At 45.9% G+C, this 16,942-nt stretch overlaps 1 protein-coding gene and 1 long non-coding RNA gene across 5 annotated transcripts in view; one reads left to right on the top strand and one right to left on the bottom strand.

The window, feature by feature from the left end:
* The window catches only part of LOC308066887 (cytosolic phospholipase A2 epsilon-like), a 45,255-nt gene extending 41,670 nt beyond the window's left edge, over nucleotides 1-3,585 (bottom strand). For all 4 annotated transcript variants that reach the window (XM_080394810.1, XM_080394811.1, XM_080394812.1 and 1 more), the window contains exons 1-4: nucleotides 3,448-3,585; nucleotides 1,728-1,785; nucleotides 1,086-1,198; nucleotides 454-647 (exon numbers count right to left, since the gene is read on the bottom strand). The gene's annotated coding sequence lies outside the window, so the exon portion shown is untranslated. The remainder of the gene's footprint in view (nucleotides 1-453; nucleotides 648-1,085; nucleotides 1,199-1,727; nucleotides 1,786-3,447) is intronic.
* Nucleotides 3,586-10,243: 6,658 nt separating this feature from the next.
* Nucleotides 10,244-16,279, top strand: LOC308066898. The gene is made up of 2 exons (XR_013929360.1): nucleotides 10,244-11,797; nucleotides 11,863-16,279. It is a non-coding gene; the product is annotated as an uncharacterized lncRNA (long non-coding RNA).
* The last annotated feature ends 663 nt before the right edge of the window (nucleotides 16,280-16,942 follow it).

Genomic DNA, 16,942 nt, shown 5'->3' with positions numbered 1-16,942 from the left:
GAAAGAAAGGACAGCCCACACATACTAGTCTTTGACACAAAGACCACAGTTAAGTATTTGTGTCTGACAGTTTTAGCATCTGTAGCTCAACTCCGAGATCAGTAAGAGGGAGCATTCGAATAAGTGAGATTCAGCTTCATGCAAAGTGATATATATTGAACTTTTTTTTTTCAACTGGTGGCTATTTAGCTTCAGTAAAAGCTGCAAGTCATTCTTTTGTGGGTTTTGCTAGGAAGCACAGAATTCAAGCAAGCCTGCTGTTGCTTCTCCAAGACAGAAGCAAGACCAGCAGTAAATCACCTGGGGCTCAGCAAAACCAGTTCCACAGACATATTACTCAGATAGTATTAATCCAAATTTGTTTTTATGCTAAAACTTATGAAGTATTTGTCCTCAGCAAGTATCATCACTCAAATCACCTTCAAAGATGCATCAAAAATAATTTACTGTTACATTTCCACATGCAAAAGCTCCCATTCTCTGGACACTTGTTATGTATAGCTCCAAGTCCTTGAGGAAATTATGGTAAGTTGAAACCACTGGCTGTCCTGTCATCGTTTCTTGAAGGGTATTGGAAAGGCAGCTTTTGGGAATGGATAAGCAAGTTGTCCATTCACAAGGCTTGTTGGGCAGAGCAGGGTGTTTCTCTGTAGGAAGAACAAGAAAAGGTTATATGCCTGCATTTTAGTGTGTTTCACTGATACTAAAAACAAAAAAAAGAGGGACTGAGTAGCCAAACCACCATGGCCCCATCTGTGCTGGAGTGCATGAACCAACACGCAGACTGTTCTGGGTGGAGGTGGGTTTCAGCGTCACAGCATCACTTTGTTGTTCCCCATCTGGCCACTGTCTCCCCAAAGGGCCCATGGCAACCCTCTCATGACTAAAATTCCCCAGGGATGTTGCAGAGTAATGCTTTTTCCTGTTTTCCAGCACAACTGTTTCTCTCCTGTTTTTCCTTCATTCCCAAAGGCTTGGTGTCCCCTAACCCGCAAACCAAACCCTTTACCAAATGTCAGGTTTCACATTTCAGAGAGGTGTGAAGACAACACAGATGCAAGCGAAAAGTAACCCAAATAACTAACCAACGTCATGCTATGCTCAGTGCCTTGGGTCCATCTGTGCCAGATGTCCTCTGAATGACCCGAGAGGTAGACAGCATCCATAAAATTCTGGGAAAATATATTACTCCATGTTCCTTGAAAGTTAAAAAAATAAGTTACTTTTAATTTTTTAGAGCACAGCTATGGCAACCTACTTGAACTCAGTGTATTTATATATACCACTGTGTATTTATATATACTTGAGTAAGTCGAAGTCCTTCACAACTGAAATTTTACTCTGAAAGTTCTGAATTGCCTTGACAAGAGCTTTTCTCCAAAACATCCCCTTCCAGAGATACTGATATTTAGGTCCTGGACCGAACACCGTACCTGAGGTTGTTTTACAGCAGGGCAGCAAAGTTTTGTAGAACAAGTGAGGCCGAGAGACTGCCCAGACACATTCTCCCCCATATTCTCCCACACCCATGCGGCAGCACCTTCAGAAAACACTTTTCTATTCATTCCCGATAGTTCCAAACATCTCTAACAAAATTTTACCAATGTCCTCCCCCCTGAAGCAATGCTGCTATTACCACAGATAGCAATGCAAAGATGTTCAAAGGAAATGGTCTGAAACACTTGGAAGCTAAAGGTCACAATAAGCAGGAAAAGAAAATACTTTACCATGTACATGAGACTGTTGGAAACTTTTTGCCGGTGCAAAGTGGAAATTTCCAGCTACCTGCAGGAGACAGTAATCTTTCATTAAAAGGCCTGAATCTATATAAATAAAGCAGTCATACCGGTGGTTGGATTTTCAAATTTTTGTTTGAATAAGATAGACAATAAGCAACTCATTGTCACGGGTGACAATACCAGCAAATATTGTCCTAAAAGAGATATGAATTTCCCCTCTTCCTCACAGGCAGTCATGTGGAAAGCCATAATCATATACCAATGTTGACAACAACTGTTCTATGCAGAGTATTTTAGTGGACACAAAAATGAGAAGAAGGAATCAAGTCTACTGGGAGGGAACTAACTGCTGCTGTAGGAAATAAAAAGGTATCATAGAAACGGAGTGGAGAAAGTAACTGGGAGGGTGAGCAGGCAGGGTAAGAAAACCCTTAACACAATAAACAACAGTGGTCCTATGTATGCGTCCATGAAAAATAAAGCACTAAACCTACCACCAAAAAAACCCCCACAAGAAACCCCACACTCCAAAATCCCCCAAAAGACAAAGATTATTACAATTTTAACCTTGAATATGGAAAGAATATGGATATTAGGTGTCAGTCTTCCCTGACACTCGCTAGCAATCATACACACCCTCCCCTGGAAGATTTCAATGCATCAAGCTCACACGCTACATTACACCTTTGATGTCTGTGCAAACCTATCACATATGATGTTAACTGCGGACCCGATGAGAATGGAGATGCACAAAAGTCCAAGTGCCTAACGATGGCCCCCAGAAATTTCCCTAGTGACACCCACCCTTGGACCCTTGCTACCCACAGCACTCCCCTTTGAATCTTTCCTGCTCACCACACTTTGTGACAAAGGGTCCTGTAATGGTTCAGCACCCACGACGATGCTCAAAGCACGATGTCTGGTTTCATGAGTGAAAGGGTGGGGTGCGTTTGTTTTTGGTTGGTTTTTTTTTCAGAAATAAAGAATGTTGTCTCCAGGAATAGTACACAAAGATGTAAAAAACACTCCAGATTTTGAAATAAAAAAGTAAAAAAAAAAAATAATTAGAAAAATTAGCCTGGGCCTGACTGCTAGAACGTACTTGGATACATAACCTGCACGTCCAAGTGTTTTCAGCTCAGTGATCTGCTAAATGACAGGGTAGTTACATAGTCATCTGGTGTATCTCACACTACATTTTCATACACCAGTTGCAAAAACCATCTCTTTAAGCATCTTCCAACCTTGACAATCAACTCCAATAGTCTTGCTTCCACTGGTTTCCTAAAGAAGGGAACATTTCACTCCCTCCAGCACCTCTGCTGACAAGTTGTTGGTTACTGTTATCTCCAGCACCCACTGGTGGTCTCTGTTTTGAGACTAGAAGGGCAGGTGGGACAACCTAACCTCAAAGAAGCTGCCTCTTCCCCTCCAGAAACCTCGGTAAAAAGACTCACTAGCTAGATGGTAGAAAAAGCTAAGCTCCTCCAGCCAGCCCACCTCATGAAACAGAGAATTAGCCCCTTCCCACCCTTTTCCTGACCCTCCTACTGAACCCCTCTACAGGCACAAGTACCTCGCTGAACCCAGGGGTTATTATAGTCCTGTGAACACTTAAAGTTGGAAAAAAGAGCGGAATGCCCTGACTTGTGCCTTCTGATGCTCATCAACACCATGCAACAGACTCACAGCAAAACCCATCTCTCACCTTGTTGACCTCCAGGAAACCACACACTTGGCAGCCCTTGTTCTTCTGCTCTTGCATTTTTTGTCTAAATCCTTCCCTCTTGCACTGCTCTATGCTATCCGGGATCTAGAAGGCCCAGCCTCGTCACCTGTATGTTTCTCTGACAGTATCGCGGCACCTGCAAGAGCACAAACATCATCTTATCATCTTTACAGCGATAAAGAGACACTCCAGCTCAGGACTCAAATCCCCAGTGGATTTTATTTCAACAAATCAACGAAGCAAGCTTCAGGAACTGGACAGTGAAAAGTGGTCTAATGCTCCTGAAGGAGCTTGAGCTTCCTGATATACTTTTTGAGATTTTGGCACGAGGATCCAAGCTGTTTTAATGCAGCGCTTAATTCTGGAGAGGGCTTTAGTTGTCCATTCAGACAGCCAAGTCCATTCTTGGCAAATAAATTTGCTGCAGAAATGACATTTGTTTATGTGGGAAGTCTCCCACAGCTCTGAGCAGCTTGGAACTTCGCCATGCGAACAAAGCATCTTCCTGTTTCTACTCCTCCCTTCCTCTGTTTTTAGGGAAAGACTGCCAACACTGGAGGCAAGGTTAACGGCAAACTTTCTTCATTGCTCTTCTACCTCTGGACAACATCTGGCTCACCAGAAAAAACAATTGTCTGTCTTCTGTGTTCTGCTGGACAAAAAAAGTTGAAGGCTGGAATCATGAATCCCTCAAGATGGAAACATCTCTGGGAAAGGATGCAACTTGACAGATGGGTTTAAGTAAGTTACTACAGAGACAATAATAGCAAAGGATAGTCCAGAACCTGCGGACTATCACGAATCCATTCTTACACAAATTTGCAGGTAGAAGGAATGAGAAACACCGAATGACACCCATCGTTTGTGTGAGTGATAGGTGTCTGGTCTTTGCTCCCATAAGGATGCAAGGCCTGCAGCAGAAGCGAGAAGGCAAAGCCATGACCAGGTTTTATTCCGAGACAGCTCACAGAACAGTGAAATAATTTACACAGCTCCCCTCTGGACACCAAGTAATCCCAGAAAAGGTTCTGTTTGCTAAGATACAATCTTTGTGCTACTGCCCTTAAATAGGCACGCAGACAAAACAGACAACCTAACTGTGCACGCTCTTAACAATCGTGAGCGCAGCACAGGCGTACTAAAACACAACAGCTCTCACCATTCTCCGAACAGGTGCCCAGGAGGATTTCACTGCATAGACCTTCACAGACATTTTGGAAAAAAACCTCCAACATGTATGCCACATTAACTGTACCGATTCAAGCACTAAGAAGATGTAAAGGTTACCGAATGTCCTCTGACTCTGCCCCGTAACAGCTTTCACAGCGATCGGCATCCAAAGCATTTGGATCAAACACCTTTTCTTCTTCTTTCCCCAGTTCTAAGACAAAAAAGGATTCAAAGTGACAAGGCACGTCTAGAAACACTATCTTGTACTTCTGCTCTATGCACAGAAACTGTTCTACACATGAAGGAAATGATTTTGTATCAGAATCTGTGCATCCTGCACCCAAAGCTCACCTGAAAGAATGCACAGAGCCTGTTGAGCTGCAAAGTAAGATCAAGAAGCAGAGTAGCGTTTGTCATCTGAAGAACACCCTCCATAAAAAGAAGCAGCCACCTGTAAGCCTTGCTGAAGCGCTGATCAGATGTTACTTGCACAAAGGCTTTGTTAAAACTTTGCCTAAAGCAGACCCAAACAGCAAATTGTGACTGATACAGGACCTGTTACACAAACAACATTTTAAACAGCAGACAGCAGCACATAGTGCATAATCCTGTCCCAAGATATGTAGGGATCACAGTTATACATTGCTGTGGAACTAGATCACAGTGGGAATCTCCCAAGTGGAAAACTGACACTCAGTTCTCCAGTACAATGATGCCGACAATGCACACACATTAACCACTGGCTTACAAGAAATCTCCAAGGAATTTCTATCTGTCACGATTTTACAATTCTGCAAGTGTCTGTGCCACCTGTGTGTTGAATGTGCAGCCACAGTACAGCTGGGGCACAAACTCACAGAGTTTTATGTTCTTAAATGCAGAAGGCTGCAGAGGGACTTGTAACAGAGGACATGAGAGCTGGTGACAGCTGAAACCTGTCAAAGGGGAAGACATGCCTCCAGAAAACTCAAACAGGACCTTTGTTTTGTTGGAGGAAAATGCCAGATCAGTGCTACTGTAGGCTGTACACCTCAGCTTTGTCCCCTGTATAGCCCCAGACCAGGACTGCAAGTGCGGTCAGTAAATAGATGCTAGACAATGAAAGCTTAATATTAGTAAGACTGTACCTGACAGTTCAAAGAAGTTTCTAAGAACAGAAGACCCTAACCTCTAGGAGGCTGAGATGGTGGAGATTGTCTATTGTGATTACTCAGAACTGAGACGTGCAGAACCTGAAGCGATCAAGTGTTACAGAAACTGATAAGAGTTTCACAAAGATGGGTGTACTCTTCCAATCTAACTTGCCACACATGTGGTGGAAATCAAACTAGCCATATACTTTTTCCAGACAGCAGAAGAAATTGCTTGTTGCATGCAATGCAATTCGATAGCTTTCAAAATGCCTCTCCTGGATGAGACTGTTTGCTCCCTGCAAGTTTCTCTTCCTCCCCGTTGATACTATAAGGAGCAAGAGCAACCGGTTCAGACCGAGTAATCCCAGTGGAGGCTGTCAACACAAGTAAGGCAGGAGGCCTACATGTGTTAACAGAGAATTAGATACAGAAAAGCGGGGTTTGACCCCAGACATTACATTTGTCATGCAGCAGCCTCTGAATACAGAAAGGCTGCTAAGTGACACAACAGTAAGAACGCTATCACCACACTTCTGTTACAACAGCAGAAGCTCTTGTACCTACCCACTGTTCAGCTCTTGGCTTAGTTTAGCCTTTCAGCTTTTAAGAACAGAAAACTTAAATCTGAGTTACAACAAATCCGCAAATTTAGTTCATGCCAATACACAGAACTACACTATCTCCCAGAAAAGATAATAAGGACCTCACGTTTTAGAAAGACAAAGTCAGAACAGTATTACCATTACATTGCAACACTACCAGAATCATTCCCGGTTTTACTGAAGTACAACAGTAAGTCATAACATGTAAAAAAAACGCAGAGGAGAGGTTTATGTAGCCGAGGACCACTTACTCCAACTTTTAACTGATAAATCAGCTGAAATCTATTAATCAGGTATGCATTAACACACACAAAGCAAACGTAGTAAGATGCAAGTTTAGGCTTAAGGGTCAAGTCAGCAGAGCCTTCCCTGGAGAGAGGCTCTTTCCTCTAACCAGCTCATCCCATTTGTCAGCCTCCTAGGATTTAAAGATACAACCAAAGTCAAGTTTTGCCAGACCAGATGCTTGATTTCTAGTAAGAAAAGCCTGTTCACTCAGCAGCTTTGCTCCTGAAATGCATCAATGAGTCCCTGTCCCAATTTCAGAGGGACCAGGCAAAGACTTGCCTTGCAAAAGTACCAAGTATAATATATATACACACACACACAGGAGCTTGTCTGATCTGCCAGTGTAGTAGATGTGTCCTATAAACTCTTCAAGAGTTTGTGGTGTTTAAAACACTGTGAATTCAGCCGTCCCTTGTTCCCACAAATCTCATAGCAGGCACACGGTGATGGAAAGACTATGAGAGCATCCATCCAAGAATGGCAGAATAGCATCTTACCGTGTCTGTCAGCTTCTGGAGTCACACAATTGGCAGCTTTATCCAAGTGCTGTTTAAATGGCTTGTGCTCTATGTCCTGCTGCTGCTCTCCTGTTACATCCATGGCATTGATGCTCAAATCTGAAATCAGTGATCAAGCAAAGCTGTTTATCAACACACATTTGTTATGGCCTGTAGCAAGCTGAGGAAGTGAAAAGACAGAATCTTTCAGCCAGCAGGGTAAGAATGTGCCAAACCATGAAAGCGTGTACGGCTAGGGTCAAGTGACTGACAGGGAATAAAACGCAAGGTGCAGCACACTAAATGGCCCTCCCAGGTACAGGGTTTGGTTTGGTGCTCAAGAAAGACCGTTTCCAACTTCCCAGAAAGCGTTACCCTGAAAGGTAGACGCGCTTCAGGCAAAAAGCCAAAAGCAAACCCCTCAAAGCCCAGAACCATTTTCAGGAACACAGGAGTTAAGCCTAAAATCGGTTGAAAGCTGCCTCCTACCTCTTCCCCTGCCACCTTTCCCCCTTCAACATCAGCACATTTCCTTGTGATCCCTTTTCACAAAAAGATTGAGGCCTGTGGTATCAGCTCGGTACCGAAGCACCACGATGCGCTTGCTGGCTACATGCTCTCTTAGAAGGCTGACAGCTTCCCCGCACACAACAGCCGAGGCTTCCAGTCTCTGGCCTTCCCACGCCCTGTGAAACGTGAGGAAGGCAAAGACTGGTAACATCTCAGGGGGTCAGGAGGAAGTCAAGATGCACTACATCTAGAGTCCAACACGTTACCCAAAGGAATTGCCACAACAGAACAAGAGGCAGGAACAGGTAGACAGGCAGATAACATGCACGGCAGTAATACCCAGTCAGACTTGCAGGACTTCCAGTCACTTCATCCCGCAACTTTATTTTGAATTTAGTTAAAAGGTAATCAGACTCTTAATGCTCATTCTGCTTTTATAACTTCTGGAGAAAGGCTAACACATGGCATTGACATTACAGGCAGAATTCAAATACCAAAACCACGGCAAAGCTGTGCCTTGCCAAGTGACTTCCAAAGCAGGCTCCGGAGCCTCTCAACAAGACAGGCAAATCTGGAGTCCCAAGGGAACTCTGTGCCAGCTCTGTCAGTGCAACTGAGCTCTCTGACAAAGTACACCGCCATACAGAAACGTAAGTGGGTTTATGCCTCAGGCTCATTTACAATCTAGAAAAATAATACTGCCCGACTGGACGCGCTGGTTTAAGCGCCCAGCAGGCCTGGCTGCGTAAGCACGAGGGACCAATTCCTCCCCAGCTGTTGCCTAAGCAGCAGCGCAGCACTTGGAAGCAGCGGGCACACGGAGACTCGTGGGCCCTTGGCAAGTACAAAAGTTGTAAGTTATCCCTCCGTAGTCAGCAGTCTGACTCACAAGCACAAGGCTTACGTGGAAAAGTAACATCTAGATTGACCTTCAGTTTAGCTCCCCTTGATTTGTCAATGTACAATTCCGGATGAACCTAGGTACAAAGAAAAAACAAAAGAGCCCCGTTTCACCGGGAAGCAAATCCAAAGGCCTCTTCCCCTCGGCTGCTCCGGCCCGGGAGCTGACTGTCATGATACAGGATCAGCGAGACACCTGAGCTGCTGCCTCCCAACCCTCCCCGGTAGTTAAACGCTTGCCCTTTGCAACACTTTTTACAGAAATCAGCAGTCGGGGCGATGGGGGGGGGGGGGGAATTCCACCGCCGGCTTTCTTTCCTTTCCCTTGCCCGCTCGCAGGGGCTGAAGAGGCTCCTGAGCCGCCCCCCCGCGACAGCGTTACCGCAGGCCCCGATGCAGCCCCTGCGGCCCCAGCTCGCTGCCACGGCCCCGGCCAGCGGCTGGGGGAAAGACAAAGCCCCGCGCAGAGATGCGGCGGCTGCCCGGGCAGTCCGGAGGCGGCGGGGGGGCGGCAGGGCGCCGCGGGCCGACCCCCCTCCCGGGCCCCGCCGCCACAAGGGAGCACCGGGGCCGCCCCGCCTCGCCTCCTCGCTGAGGTAGCGGCGCAGCTCCGAGAAAAAAAAAAGGCAGCACCGTGAGCAGCCCGCTGACCACCGTCACTGCCGGGGAGACGAGAACCGCCGGCAGCCCCGCCGGCCCCGGACCGGGCCGCCCGCCTCAGCCCGCCCGCCGCCGCCACCAGGCGCTCCCCGCCGCGGCCGAGCGACGGCCCGCCACGTCCCCCCCAGCCGGCCACTGCCCGACGGCCGCGCCCGGGCTCGTCTACCGGTCCCCAGCCGCCCTCAGCCCGCCCGCTCACCCAGCGCGCCGCCGCACGGCCCGGCCCGAAAGCCTCGCAGGCTCCCGGGGCAGCCCCGCGCCGCCAGAGCCACCCCGGGGTGCCGCGCGGGCCGGAAATGGACCCACCTTCCGGCTCCGCCCCGCCGGGCCGGGCCCGCCCCCCCGGGCAGCGCGGCCCGGAGCCGGCCGAGGAGGGGCTGGGCTGCCGTTCCGCGCCGGGCCGGGGCTCGGTGCCGCCGCGGGCTGCCCTCAGCCTGCCGGCCCCGGGGCTCTGCGGGGGCCTCCCGTGGGGTGCGGGCTGTGCCCACAGCGGCTGCCTGGGGGGGCTCGGTCCCGAGGCGAAGCTGCTGGCCGAGAGCAGCTGCCGCTCGGTGTCACAGCCCCCCGGCCCGCCGCTGACTCCGCCCTGCAAGGCGCTGCACTCGCTTACAGACGCGCTGCCGAGAGCAACCGAGCTGCCCCTCCGACCGGCTGGCACAGCGGAAAGCAAATCCTCGCCGGAGGGTACCCGCTGCCGGGGGGCGGGGGGCGGGTGGGGGGAGGGAGGGAGGCAGGAGGAGGAAAGACCCCGCTCCCTTGTCCCACCTTTCGCCCCTGCCGCGTACTCTGCACCCCTTCACTCCGGTAACGGCTGACTTTCCCGTCACGGGGAGCGGCTACGAACACAAGAGGTTAAATCGTGCAACAGCTCATAATGTGCAGGGGAAAACCTCGTATGAGCTTTTCCTAAGTCACACATTCACAGCACTCGTTTTTTCCTACTTAAAAAGTGCACTCCTGCAAAATCTCTATTTTAAAAAAATATATTTAAAATTACTAACGTGCTTCCAAATGCAAACAGAGCAAATGCACCCGTTTCCCACAGCGAAACAGAGCGCACCATACGCAAAGGACTGAAATGCTTGAGGCACGTGGGTGCTTTTGCATACGGAGGCAATGAGTATGAGTGCCCGGGCTGCGAGTGGGCAAAGGGCAGAGCGCAGGGAACCCCGCAGCCGCAGCGAGCACTCCCGGGGTCCGGTGGTGTAAACTGGGCTGAGACCCGGCCCAGGGCTCGCCCGGCCAGTGCTCAGCACAGGGCTGGTGGGGACCTGCTGCCATCTAGCGACAAACACTTGGGTACTGCACCCGCCCGGTTGGTGGAGCGCGGCTGCTGCTGCCACCTAGCGGTCAAATATCAGTGCTGCAGCCCTTGCGCCGCGCATGCGCGGTGACGCCTCCCCCTCGGCGTTGCCGGACGTATATAACGGCATCGCGATCCCGCATACGCTGCCCTTAGTTTGCAAGAAACGCTACTACGCACAAGTAAAAGCGGATTTTGTCATATGCATACGTAGCCAAAAACTCCACCCCACAGCGTCAAGCCGATTATGCGTATGCGCTGCCCTTAGTTCTACCAGAAACTCCCTGCACATGTGTAATATCCGATTTCGTAATGCGCATGCGCCGCCAAAAAAATGCCCTGTGATGTCAAGCCCATTCTGCGCATGCGCTGCCCTTAGGTTTGCCAGTAACCCCACTGCGTATGCGTAAAAGCTTCGTAATGCGCATGTGCTGCCGGAAACCACGCCCTGCGGCGTCCAGCCCATTATGCACATGTGCTGCCCTGAGTTTTGCCAGAACCCGACTGTGCATGCATAAAACCCGATTTCGTAATAAGCATGGGCCACCGGAATCCTCGCCCCGTGGCGTCAAGCCCATTCTGTGCATGTGCTACCCTTAGATTTGCCAGAAACCCAACTGTGCATGTGTAAAGCCTGATTTCATAATGTGCAAGCGCCTTGGGAAACCACGCCCTGCAGCGACAAACCAATTCGGCGCATACCAAAAAACCGACTGTGCATGCATTAAAGCCGATTGCCTAATGCACATGCGCAACCCGAAACCACGCCCCACGATGTCAACCTCATTCTGCGCATGCGCTGCCCTTAGTTTGCCATTAATGCTATTGCATATGTGTGTTAGGGTTAGGGTTAGGTTAGGGTTAAGGTTAGGGTTAGGGTTAGAGTTAGGCTTAACGTTAGGGTTATCATATAAATTTAAGATTTAAAACATAACCCTAAGACTTGACAGTAGGACTAAACCCTATGACTTAGGGTTAAGTCTTTAGGTTAAGTCTTAAAGGTTGAGTGTTAGAGTTAATTTATGTTTAAGTCTTAGGGTTAGGTCTTTAGGTTAAGACTTATGGTTAAGTCTTACGGTTGAGTCTTTAGGGTTAAGGCATAGGGTTAGGACTTTAGGTTAAGTCTTAAGGTTGAGTGTTAGAGTTAAGTCTTATGTTTAAGTCTTAGGGTTACGTCTTTAGGTTAAGACTTATGGTTAAGTCTCAAGGTTAAGTTCTTAAGGACAAGTCTTAACGTTAAGTCTTAAGGTTGAGTCTTAGGGTTAAGTCATAGAGTTAATTCTTAAAGTTAACGCTTAAGGTTGAGTCTTAGAGTTAAGACTTAGGGTTAGGTATTTAGGTTAAGACTTAGGGATAAGTCTCAAGGTTAAGTCTTAAGGTTAAGTCTTAGGGATAAGTATTAGGGTTAAGTCTTAAGGTTAATTCTTAAGATTAAGTATTATGGTTGAGCCTTAGGGTTAAGTCTTAAGGTTGAGTCTTAGGGTTACGTCTTAAGGTTAAGTCTTAGGGTTACGTCTTAAGGTTAAGTCTTAGGGTTAAGTCTAAACGTTAAGTCTTAGGGTTACCTCTTTGGATTAAGTCTTAGAGTTAAGTGATAAGAATCTTAAGGTTGAGTCTTAAGGTTAAGTCTTAAGGATAAGTCTTAGGGTTTAGTCTTTTGGTTAAGTTTTAAGGATAAGTCTTAAGGTTGAGTCTTAGGGTTGTGTCTTAAGGTTAAGTCTTAGGGATAAATCTTTGGGTTAAATATTAGAGTTAAGTCTTAGGGTTAAGATTTAGAGTTAATTCTTAAGGTTAAGGCTTAGGGTTGAGTCTTAGGATTAAGTCTTAGGGTTAAGTCTTAGAGTTAGGTATTTAGTTTAAGACTTAGGGATAAGTCAAATGATAAGTCTTAGGGTTATATCTTAGAGTTGAGTCATAGGGTTAAGTCTTTAGGTTAATTCTTAAGTTTTAAGGTTGAGTCTTAGGGTTAAGTCTTAGGGTTAAGTCTGAAGATTGCATCTTAGGGTTAAGCCTTAGGGCTAAGACTTAATCTTAAGTCTTAGGGTTCAGTTTTATGGTTAAGTCTTTACGTTAAGTCTTAAGGTTAATTCTTAAGGTTGAGTATTAGGGTTAAGTCTTAGGGTTAAGTTTACAATTAAGTCTTAAGATTAAGCCTTATGTTTGAGTCATAGGGTTAAATCTTATGGATAAATCTTAGGGTTAAGTCTTAAGGTTGAGTCTTAGCGTTAAAAGTCATAGGGATAAGTCTTAGGGTAAAGTCTTAGATTTAAGTCTTAGGGATAAGTGTCAGGTTTAAGTCTTTAAAGTTAAGACTTAAGGTTGAGTCTTAACTGCGGCGAATGAAGAGACGGGACGCAGCTTGATGCAAGCAAATGTCAGTTTATTGTACAGAAGCACGAGTTTATAAACACTTTCAAAAGCTGCGCATTTTAAACTAATTGGTTCTTGAAGCTAAGCACTGCATACTAGGCAATCCCTGATTGGTGGTTAACTACCAGCAATTAACAGCAAGGTGTTACCTTTCCTTGGCGCCATCCTTGGCGCCATCCGTCTCCCACTCCCCTGTGCTCTGCAAACATGCCTCATCATGTTAATTGTTGTCCAGACAAGCTCCAGCACATTCCCCTCAGCTAACTGATTGCCGCGCATGGTCCCAGTTTGCAGACCGCTCCTGCATCTCCCCCTTCCTGTTGCACAAAAAGAACCTTTGAAACCGAACAAGTATAAACAAGGTATAAAAAACTGAGACATATTATCAGTGTCAAAATAACCCACTGTCTCTGTTCCATAAAATTTTACAATTTTCCCTTTTTTGTTTTTGAACAGCTAGTACCAGGTTTGCCGTGTTCTGCAGGGCCCTTGCAAACATGACAGCAACCAAGGTAATAGCAAACAATCCTGCCAATTGAATGAATGGATGCCAAAAAAGGCTGAAATTTTCTCAGATTTTGATAACATGTTGCTGCAATGGGGTGCCTAAAATCCACGCAGCACATACCATCAAAATCCTCACAGCCATGTCCCTGAACCAACAACAAAAAGCAGTGGCAATTTTGACTCACATTCTTAACTGCCTACCAAACAAGGTGATTTAACTCTTGAATGCTTTCCCTGCTGTTACTCCGGATAAGAGAAGAACCGCTGCGACACGTTCCCATCATAGCCTCCTACTACATTAACATCCACAGAAAAACAATTATCGACAAAGTGTAAACAATATCATCTTCTTTTGGATTAATATTATACATAGGTGGAAGGGCACACCAAACAAGAACTGCTTCAGTCAAAAAGTCCAAAATATAGCATGCCTTCTCTGAACATACCTCTGGGGTCATTCCCTTCATTCCCTCTTTTTTATGCAAAGAGAGACACTTTACCATAACAGAGAAGCCCCCGTTTACATCTCTGAGCCAGGACACAAACCGCAGCTGTATGCTCCACCAGGCTCAGGGCAGGAATCATTCATGCAGTTACATAGCTATGTATCTCTACAACTGTGCAGACACCTATTAAACACTAAATAATCATGTTTATCTTTCCTATTCTCCTTCACAATACCTAGTTGTTCTCTCATTATGAATCCTCCATTCCCCTCATCAGTGTCAATGGAATCATTGTCCGAGTTGTCCTGTGAGTTGTCCTGTTCCCGTGCTTAGTCCAAGAGTATTACCTTTGTTAAGTGGTTTGATCCAGGGTGATAGTGTTCGTTCTAGGCGCTGTAAAAAGCGAAATCTATATTCTATGTCCTGATTTTGGGTATCTAACATTAATGCAAAACAGTAATCCTCACACAGTTTTTATTTCATTCTGTAGGGTCAGTGTCGCTATCAGTTGTCTGCGGTAAAGGTTCACGGAAAGGTCTTACATTCTTCGCTGGGATCCATCTAGGTCCTTTTTCTGTAGAGACACAAGCATAACCTTTTCCCCATGTAACAAGAGGATATGGTCCCATAATTTTACCTGTTTCTGGATCTCGGACCAATACTGGGGCTTTAACCCGTGCCTTGAAGGAGGCATTTGCAGTGAAATGTCGAACTATCGGTGGGTTGTTATCTATTAAAGAACAATTCAAAAAATTAAAAACATACAATGCTTTCTGTAACCGTTCCTCCGGAATAGCCATTCCCATTCCCCCTTTTTGTTGTTGTAATAAACGTTTTAGAGACTGATGAGACCGTTCAATGAGAGATTGACCGGTGGGGGAATGAGGAATGCCAGTAATATGAGTTATGCCCCATAGGGCAAAAAAGGTTTTTATAGTTGTTGAAACATAAGCTGGACCATTATCTGTCTTTATCTTTAAGGGAATACCCAATGTAGCAAAAGCACGCATTAAATGTCTACGAACATCTCGTGCCTTTTCTCCTGTGTGACAAGAGGCAAACAAGGCACCTGAAAATGTATCAATGGAAGAGTGGATATATTTAAGGTTACCAAATTCAGAACCATGTGTGACATCTGTTTGCCATAATTGTAGGCTTTGTAATCCTCTAGGGTTAACTCCTGCAGCAATTGATGGGAAAGAATGTTTTTGACAATCAGGACAGACAGCAATAATATTTGATGCTTGGTGAGAAGTAAGGTCAAACTGTCGCTTAAGAGCTCCAGCATTTTGATGGAAAAAAGAGTGACTTAGTTTACCTTGTGCAATACGGTCTGGCAATACTTGAACTGGTCACGTCAATAGATCAGCTCGTCGGTTACCTTCTGCAAGAAAACCAGGTAGTGAGGTATGAGACCTAATATGCATAACAAAATAAGGTGCAGATTGAGAGTCCAAAAGGAAAATAAGTTCCTGTAACAGGGTAAAAAGTTGTGAATGTGAAACATTTCGCAGCACAGAAGCTTCAGCTCGTGTAACAATACCTGCAACATAAGCAGAATCAGTAACAAGATTGAGTGGTACATTCCATTTTCGGAAAACACGAACAACTGCATTCAGTTCTACTATTTGAGGTGAACCGGAGACTGTCTCTATGTCCGAATCCCATTGTCTCCGTTGATCATCCCACCATAGAAGAACAGATTTATGTGATTTGCCTGATCCATCTGTAAAGACAGTAAGTGCCTGTAAGGGTTGTTCGCTTCTTCTGGGTTTTAACATGAGACGAAAATCAATGTTAAACAGTTTGTGTGAAGGTGGATGGGAAGTTATTTGACCTGTATAGTCAGCAAGTGCCATAGCAAAGGTGTCTGATTGCTGATAAAGCCATTGTAAGTATACTGTTGTTATTGGTAGACAAATACAGACAAAATCCTTCCCTGATAAGGTTAACAGGCGTGATCTAGCTTTAACAATCAGAGAGGCAAACATTTCATGTTGTGTCAAAATAGTTTTTGTAGACTGGTTAGGTAAAAAGATCCATTCAATAATCAACAGGGGGTCTGAGTTCTGAAGGTCCCATTGAAATATCAGGGCATGAGGCTGTCGTGCAGGGTTTAAAATAATCAAGTAAAAAGGTAGTTCAGGAGCCCATCGGTGGGCCTGTCGAGAAGCGATAGCTGAGGCAACCTTTTGTAAAGATGTATCTGCTTCAGAGTTAAGACTACGTGGAGAACAAAGATTAGTGTCCCCTTTTAGTAGGTCAAACAAAGGACCCAAGTCTGTATTAGAAATTCCCAATAATGGTCGAACCCAATTTATTGTTCCCAGTAATTTTTGTGCATCATGCAGGTTTCTTACATTGGTATTGATCTGCAATGGTTGAGGAACAATAGTGTGTGCTCTTATTCGCCAGCCCAGATATTTCCAAGGGGGAAACTTTTGGACCTTTTCTGGTGCTATAGAGAGACCTGCCGAATTCACGGCATCTGTGACAAGGGCTACAGCTTTCTCCATGACTTCGTGATGTTGTGCTGCCACTAAAAGGTCATCCATATAATGATACAATAACACAGTAGGCATAGCATTTCGGACAGGACTGAGTATTTTTGCAACGTACCATTGACACATTGTAGGGCTATTTTTCATACCTTGTGGCAGTCCAACCCACTGATATCCCTGCAACGGAGCTTGCATGTTGATGCTTGGAATGGAAAAGGCAAATTTTGGGGTATCATCTGGATGTAACGGGATACTGAAAAAACAATCTTTAAGATCTATGACAGTTAGATGCCAATGTCGAGGGATCATAGTTGGAGACGGGAGCCCAGGTTGGAGGGCTCCCATATCTTCCATAGCATCATTAATTTTTCTGAGATCATGGAGCAAGCGCCACTTGCCAGTTTGTTTTTTAATAACAAAAACTGGTGAATTCCATGGGCTGGTAGAGGGTACAATATGTCCTTTGGACAGTTGTTCTGAGACTAAGTTTTGAAGTGCGCGAAGTTTTTCCAAAGGAAGGGGCCATTGATCCACCCAAATAGGAGCATCAGTTTTCCAGGTTATTTTCAGGGTGTCACGCACTTCAA

Source organism: Falco punctatus, assembly GCF_963210335.1.
Source record: "Falco punctatus genome assembly, chromosome: 7".
Classification (NCBI taxonomy): domain Eukaryota; kingdom Metazoa; phylum Chordata; class Aves; order Falconiformes; family Falconidae; genus Falco; species Falco punctatus.
This window is presented reverse-complemented; position numbering and strand designations above follow the sequence as displayed.